This window comes from Stegastes partitus, unplaced genomic scaffold, assembly GCF_000690725.1.
Source record: "Stegastes partitus isolate 25-593 unplaced genomic scaffold, Stegastes_partitus-1.0.2 Scaffold240, whole genome shotgun sequence".
Classification (NCBI taxonomy): Eukaryota; Metazoa; Chordata; class Actinopteri; family Pomacentridae; genus Stegastes; species Stegastes partitus.
In genome coordinates this window covers 391567-398498 of record NW_007577971.1, presented here as the reverse complement: position 1 = coordinate 398498, position 6932 = coordinate 391567, and the positions used below count along the sequence as shown (strand labels likewise).

The window sequence follows — 6932 nt, the reverse complement described above, 5'->3', positions numbered from 1 at the left end:
GCAGTCTCCATTCACAATGTCCAATTCATATTCATTTTAAATTGAGTAAGCAACATTTATGTTTATGTTAAATTTATGTTAATATCTACCTGGGGGATCCCAAGGCATTCCTACACCAAACGGGATATATAATCCTTCCCAATGTAATCTTTGTCTACTCTGTGTTCTCCTCCCACTTAAGAGTGCGTCCACGATAGGACCAGGCGGGGGTTGCACAAGCCATCTCACCGATTTCAATGAAACTTTGAAGTAGTTTTGGGTGGACCCCTTTAAACTGGCAGTCTAAGTTTAAGGAAATTTGGTCAAACTGGGGGGATTTCACCAGCCCTCCTTGTTTTTTTTGCAAAAATGACCAAAAATCGCCTAAAAAATGGTCAGAAGTATAAAGCTCTACTGCTGTAAGAATTCAACCAAATCTTTTCATATTTTCAGTGAATGTTATCCTGCCCAAGGACAATCTATTGTCAACGTTTCGTTCTCCTACGACGAGTTCCATCACACAAATCATGTCAGCCAAGACCGCCTCTCTCACCCAACAGTGAAAACTGTTAAAATACCCGAAGTTTAGGCCGAAATATCTCTAATGCCCGAGCATGCTTCAAAAAACTGAGCATACCGTCTAAAAGGTGGGACTTCATACTAACATTATCTGCAAAAAAATCTTTGGGCACTCACTGAATTATTTTACAGGAGGACTGCCAACTTGTCTCCCACCGCAGGTTACCCGCTTCAGTTTTTTTTCATTATAATGTGTTGGTTCTGTAATTATGGTGTAGCAACAGACAGAAAATGCTGCAAAATGGTTACACACCATAAACTTTAATGAAATAGAACCATTTTGAAAGCTTTTGTTTTACCTTAGCCATAAAAATAAGAATCGGCAGCTTAAAAATGACCTCTGTTATTATACAAGTGAACTATGTGACGGGACTCACTCTTTGCTAAGTCAAACCAGGAGTCATAGAACACTATCAAAATGCTTCCTTTGTCTGTATTTGAACGTGAGAATGATTTTAGAATTTAAAAATTGGCTTTTGTTCGTCCAATAACGGAATAATACATTTGCTTGAAAGTTGCACGCCTGACATCGCATCTTGATACAGACAACTTTATCAAAAAGACTTTGTTCTACTGAAAATAAATTGATTCGCTTACGACTCAATTCTGGTTGCTTAACACGCCTAAAAAGGAGAAAAGCGTTTGGCTGTAAAACAATCCATTGTCAGTCCTGATAAACCAGAGGAGTTACAGCCTGATTCAAGCTGCGCTGCGTCGAGCGTAGAGGATTGGAAGTCACACGTTCTCTGTTCAGTTCACTAGGATGAGGCCAAGAGTACAATTATTGATAACCTGAAACCATTGCACATGCTGCTCATAGTGGACTGGGCCATGAAGTTCATTCCAACCAGTTTTTGGAAAACGCAGCACGACTGGTTTGGAAAGAAGGGGAAGTCCTGGCATCTGTTGGTGGCCATTACTAAAGCAGGAGATGGAACGATTGAGGTAGGAATCATGTGTCCCAGGGGGACTTGGAACCCATGTAGGTGGGTCACACCAGTCTGTCCCCCCAGGAGAAGCAATGGCGTCGCAACGCCAACGTATGCCTGTACTGTGGCAAGCCAGGCCACTTCATCGCCACCTGCTCGCTGCGTCCAGGAAAAGGAAGGGCTCACCAGTAGTTGGGGAGATACAGGTGAGCTGAACAACCATGGCCTCCCCACATAGTTTACAGTTGGCAGTCACCCTGTGTCTCCCATCCCAGTCCCTCACCATCCAGGCCCTGATTGATTCCGGAGCCGAGGAGAATTTCCTGGACCACCAACTAGCAGCTCGGACTTGACAGCACACCCCTGGAGACGCCGTTGGAGGTTCGGGGTCTCAACGGCGCCCGGCTCATCATGATTCGGCACCACAACGTCCCAGTCTCGGTGGTTCTGGCCAGGAACCACCGGGAAACCATCTCCTTCTTCCTGTTCAGTCAGTCCAGCGCTCCTGTTGTCCTTGGGTTCCCCTGGCTGCGGCTGCACAACCCCCATATAGACTGGCAGAGGGGTCAAATCATCCCCTGGGCTCCCCGTTGCCATGAAACCTGCCTACACTCCGCCCTTACGCCCGCAACCTCCGGAGAGACAACGGTCCCAAGGGCTGTCCAGTTGGATACCATTCCCCCGGTCTATCATGACCTGGCTGCCGTGTTCAGCAAAGAGGATGCCCTCTCTTTGCCACCGCACCACCCGTACGATTGTATGTCGACTTCCGCCCCTTAACAGCAAGACCATGAAAGAAACCTTCCCCTTGCCTCGTATTGAGGAGAGCTTGGATGCACTTTCTGGGGCCCGCTGGTTGTAGCCAGAGGATGTTTGGAGAACTCTGACCACCTCATGACCATGTCATGACCCCCCTGTGATACAGCGGCGTCATATCTAACAGCTCCTCTGGGAGGGGAGCTCGCTGTGATTGGTCAGTAGTTTTACTATTAAAAGGCATTTCAGACTGCAGATTTTCTGGACGCCATAGACTCTCCCACTTGGGTCCAATGTACCAACTTCAACTGCCACACTCTGATCCAACTCAAGCTGAAGGCCTCGTCTCCCAACTCCAGATGCTACTGCACCTGCCAAGGAAACTGCAAGTATCGAGCTTCTGTCTCTATACGGGTGTTTCATGATTACAATTGGCCTTTTGACCAATATTCCAAATTTAACAGATTATCTGCTGCTTCAGGTGAAAGGACTTTTAAGTCTCCAAGCCACCACTTTGTTCCACATTAGGTTTTTCACACTCATATTCTCAATCAGCATTTTCATCATTGTTTGTATTTTATATTTGTTGTTGTTACTTGTTTGTTTTAGTTAGCAATAAATGTTGTGTGTGTGTGTATACAGTTGTTTCCTCACTTTACGTATCAGATCTTTAGTTACCTGAAGCTCTAAGTTAGTTCCCTTAACTTTATAAAACACTGTTGACTGATCACCAAGAGTAAACAATTTATTCGAATTATGCCGACTCTGAGATTATATCGCTGGACGAATAATTCAAAAGTTGGTTTTAATAATTGTAGTTAATGCAATCACTTGCTTTGGTGTGGAAATAAGTATATCTTTTTTTCTATCCTACAACATCAACTTATGTTGGCACATTATCTTGAAATGCCAAGCATTTTCAAGCCTGAGACTGAGACAGCAAAGGTGTCTGATATGTGCCTCGAAGTCTTAGATACTACTGTCAAACAAGCCGTCTTGAATAGATTCGCTGATGTTGACACAGTAGGATTAACCCCTCACATCTTCCTAAATGGAACAAAGTATTTAAAGGAAATTATTCTTTCTGCTGGGAGCACAAGTGGAGCTTGCTTTGTTATTGAACATTTTATTGTGTACTATGTGCAGCATGCAGAGTTACCATCTGGTGAAAAAAAAATCCTGCTGTCTGTTGGTGAAACCTGAGGATGTGAATGACTACATGCTGCTGATGTCATACTTCATTCGGGGCTGCCTCCTGGTCACTTCTTACTGAAATAAACCTGCTGTAAGTAATACAAAGGCTTAACAATATTGAAAAATGTCTAATTGTGACCATTTTGACTGGTACTGCAAGTAAGAGGATTTACATTGAGACAGCGACATCTCGGATCAGGAGCAGTCGGAGGTAGAGAGCTACATTTCAGATGTGGACTCGCTTGCTGAGGACATGTTTTTTGCAAGGGAAGGATTCCGTTCTTGATAGGTAAGTGTAATTTTATTATTCTTTGGACATTATTATAGAAAAAAAAACATTATTGGGATGTGTCAATAATACTTGGTATAAATAGTAAGAGCTCACAACTGAGTCTGTGTAGTTGCAAGTAAACCACTGGCTGAGTTTTATGTTGAAGAAGGTGATGCTGAGCAAGTGATTATATTTTGTTAAACAAAATATTATTTGAATGTAATGTGCTGTAAGTCTATTGGAAATTGTATAAGACTACTTTGGCTGTAAGTACCGGTAGTAATGACAAAGTAAGAAAGTAAGTTGTGCATTGCAAGTTGTAAATTTTCTCACCCGTGGGGGGAGGGTGTCTGTGCCTTGGTAGCAGTAGGCTGCAATATGCATTACAGTAGTTGCAAAGTCGTGCTTGTTCTTACAAAGTATAGTACTGTAATCTTTTCTGTGTGTTTGTTTTTACATTTTAGATGTTCTTCAGCACCTGAACTGGAGCCTGAACCTGAACCTGAACCTGAACCTGAACCCAAACCTGGTCCAGCCAAAAATCCACATTTGGAGAAAAGAACAAGAGGCAGGGGACGGGGGAGAGGAAGAGGGAGAGGGAGAGGGAGAAGACATGGTGCCAGCCACACAAAACCTTCCCCCACAGAGGGGAGGTGGTGTGATATTGAGGTACTTGATATTACACCTACCCTGCCCCCCTTTTGTCCAGCACGACCTTCTGGATCCCAGCTTGTTAGCACTGCAAACTACACAGTTTTAGAACTGTTTCAGCAGTTTTTCACAAACACAGTTTTACTAACTGTGATAACAAACACAAACAAGCATGGAACAACTGCATATAACCCATGGGTGGACATTACAATCAACGACCTCTTTTGCTTTTTGTCAGTTGTCATTTATATGGGAATTGTAAAAGTACCATCTCTAACTGACTACTGGCGACAGGGGAGGTTGTACAGTTTGTCATTCCCAAAGTCTGTCATCGCTGGGAAAAAATTCCTGTCTATTCTCCATGCGCTTCACCTCAGCAGCCCAGCTGATGACACTGTGAATGAAAGAGCTAGGGGCACTGCTGCGTTTGACCGCCTGGGGAAAATAAAGCCGCTGTACACAGAGATCAGAAGTGCATGCCGCAACAACTATCACCCTGGCCAGCATATTGCCATCGATGAGCGGATGGTTACTTCGAAGGCTCGGACAATATTCAAACAGTATTTAAAAAGCAAGCCTGTTCGATGGGGCTTCAAGCTGTTTGTTCTGGCAGACTCAACAACAGGCTACACATGGGACTTCTTTGTCTACGAGGGCAAAAGCATGGAGGCCAGTAGAAATGGTTTAAGCTATGACTCAGTTATAAGCTTACTGAACACAGACTTACTGGACACAGGTGTGACGGCCCCACCTAGTCTGTTGGTTAGGCACATCGGCTGCCTGTGTTTGGCTCTGTTTCCTCAGGTCCCTAGACTGCTGGAGACTGAGTGGGCGATCCTACCTGCTTGGCAAGCTCGAGCCCAGCGCTCCCAGGCTATAAAAGGGCCAACCCCTCGGCTCCTGCTCTCTGTCTCTCCTCATGCCCGTGACTCGTGGTTTGTGTCATTTTGGTCTGGTTCTTACATCAGACAACACCTTGCACCACATAGCATCCAGGCATCCAGACATCCGCACCTACACTACTGACATCACTGACGTACACATCTCACTTTGAACAAATTAATTTAACCAGTTAGCAAAAGTTTACGTTAAAATCTGGCAATAACTGTGTCGTCTCCCCTCTCTTGCCATAACCTGTTTGCCGGGTTGTGACACAGGCTACAAGCTCTACGTGGACAATTTTTATGCCAGCCCAGCTGGTCTGTTTTGGGATCTCAGACAGAAAAACATTTCAGCTTGCGGCACCATCAGGACCAATAGACAAGGTTACCCCAGAACAACAATCAATGCCCTGGACCCCAAATCTCCCCGTGGCAGCATTCGATGGATTCGTGAAAACCCCCTGCTCTCTGTCCAATGGAAAGATATGCGTGACGTCTTTTTATGCTCCACCATGCACATGGCCCATGGAAAACAGACAGTGCAGCGCAGGGTAAAGGACGATGCAGGCCATTGGTCAATGAAAGATGTCCCCATCCCCCCAGCCATCAAAGACTACAACAGGTATGTATAATTTAGGATATATTTTTCCCTTTTGAAATAGTATTTGTATGATTCTAATATATATGTGATTTTTTTGTTTTAGGCAGATGGGTGGCGTTGACCTCTCGGATGCCCTAATTGGGTATTATGAAGCTGTACACAAAAGAAAAAAATGGTATAAGACTTTCTTTTACCATTTTTTGGACATCGCGATTGTCAATGGCTATATCCTCTACAAGGAGCAATGTGAAGTTAAAGCGAGCAATCCAATGCACCAGAAATTATCATCACCATCACAGCAGGATGAAAGCGGCATGCATCATCGCCTAGTATACATCAACACTAGCGGGGACAAAACTCAGGGCAGGCTGAGGTGCAGGAAGTGCCAAGCCAAAACCCCTGTAAAATGTTCAACATGTGACATCCCCTTCTGCTTTCTTCCCAAGAGAGACTGCTATAATGAATGGCACATAACAAACAACTTGTGAGTGTCATAATTCTATGAATATGTACATAGTTATGTATATGTATATAGTTTTGGTGTGAAATGTACAGTTTGTGTCTTTTAAAAATATATATTTACACTGGCCCATCACACTTGTTTTGTTTTGACAGTTTTTATATGAAAAACATATATTTTATTTTCTTATGATGAAATATGAATTTCTACAACTAATGGAATGACTCTGTGTCCAGATATGGATTCCTCTGGGTACAAGCTTTCAGTAGAGCCCTCATTGATGTCTGTAGGTTCAGGGATTCAAATGATATTGCACTTTTTCCATACATTTTCAGTGGTGTCCAATTTGGATAGATGTGGATAACACAAAGGTCCTGTATAAAAACACATGGACATACCAACATAAAAACTGGTGTCAGATTTTCAATTTTACAGATATTGTTTTCAAATTTGAAGTATGTGTACAAAACACGGAGTACGGGGTGCGGGGCCCTCTGTTAAGGGCTGTCCGCTCCCTTTACGACCGCAGCAGGAGTATGGTTTGCATTGCCGGCTATAAGTCAGACCTGTTCCCAGTGCGCGTTGGCCTCCGCCAGGGCTGCCCTTTGTCGCCGGTTCTGTTCATTATTTT

At 43.9% G+C, this 6932-nt stretch overlaps 1 long non-coding RNA gene across 1 annotated transcript in view; it reads left to right on the top strand.

The window, feature by feature from the left end:
- The first annotated feature begins 3083 nt into the window (after positions 1 to 3083).
- Positions 3084 to 6932, top strand: part of LOC103357205 (uncharacterized) — a 14649-nt gene continuing 10800 nt past the window's right edge. Inside the window, exon 1 of the long non-coding RNA XR_520183.1 lies at positions 3084 to 3094. This is a non-coding gene — a long non-coding RNA (uncharacterized LOC103357205). The remainder of the gene's footprint in view (positions 3095 to 6932) is intronic.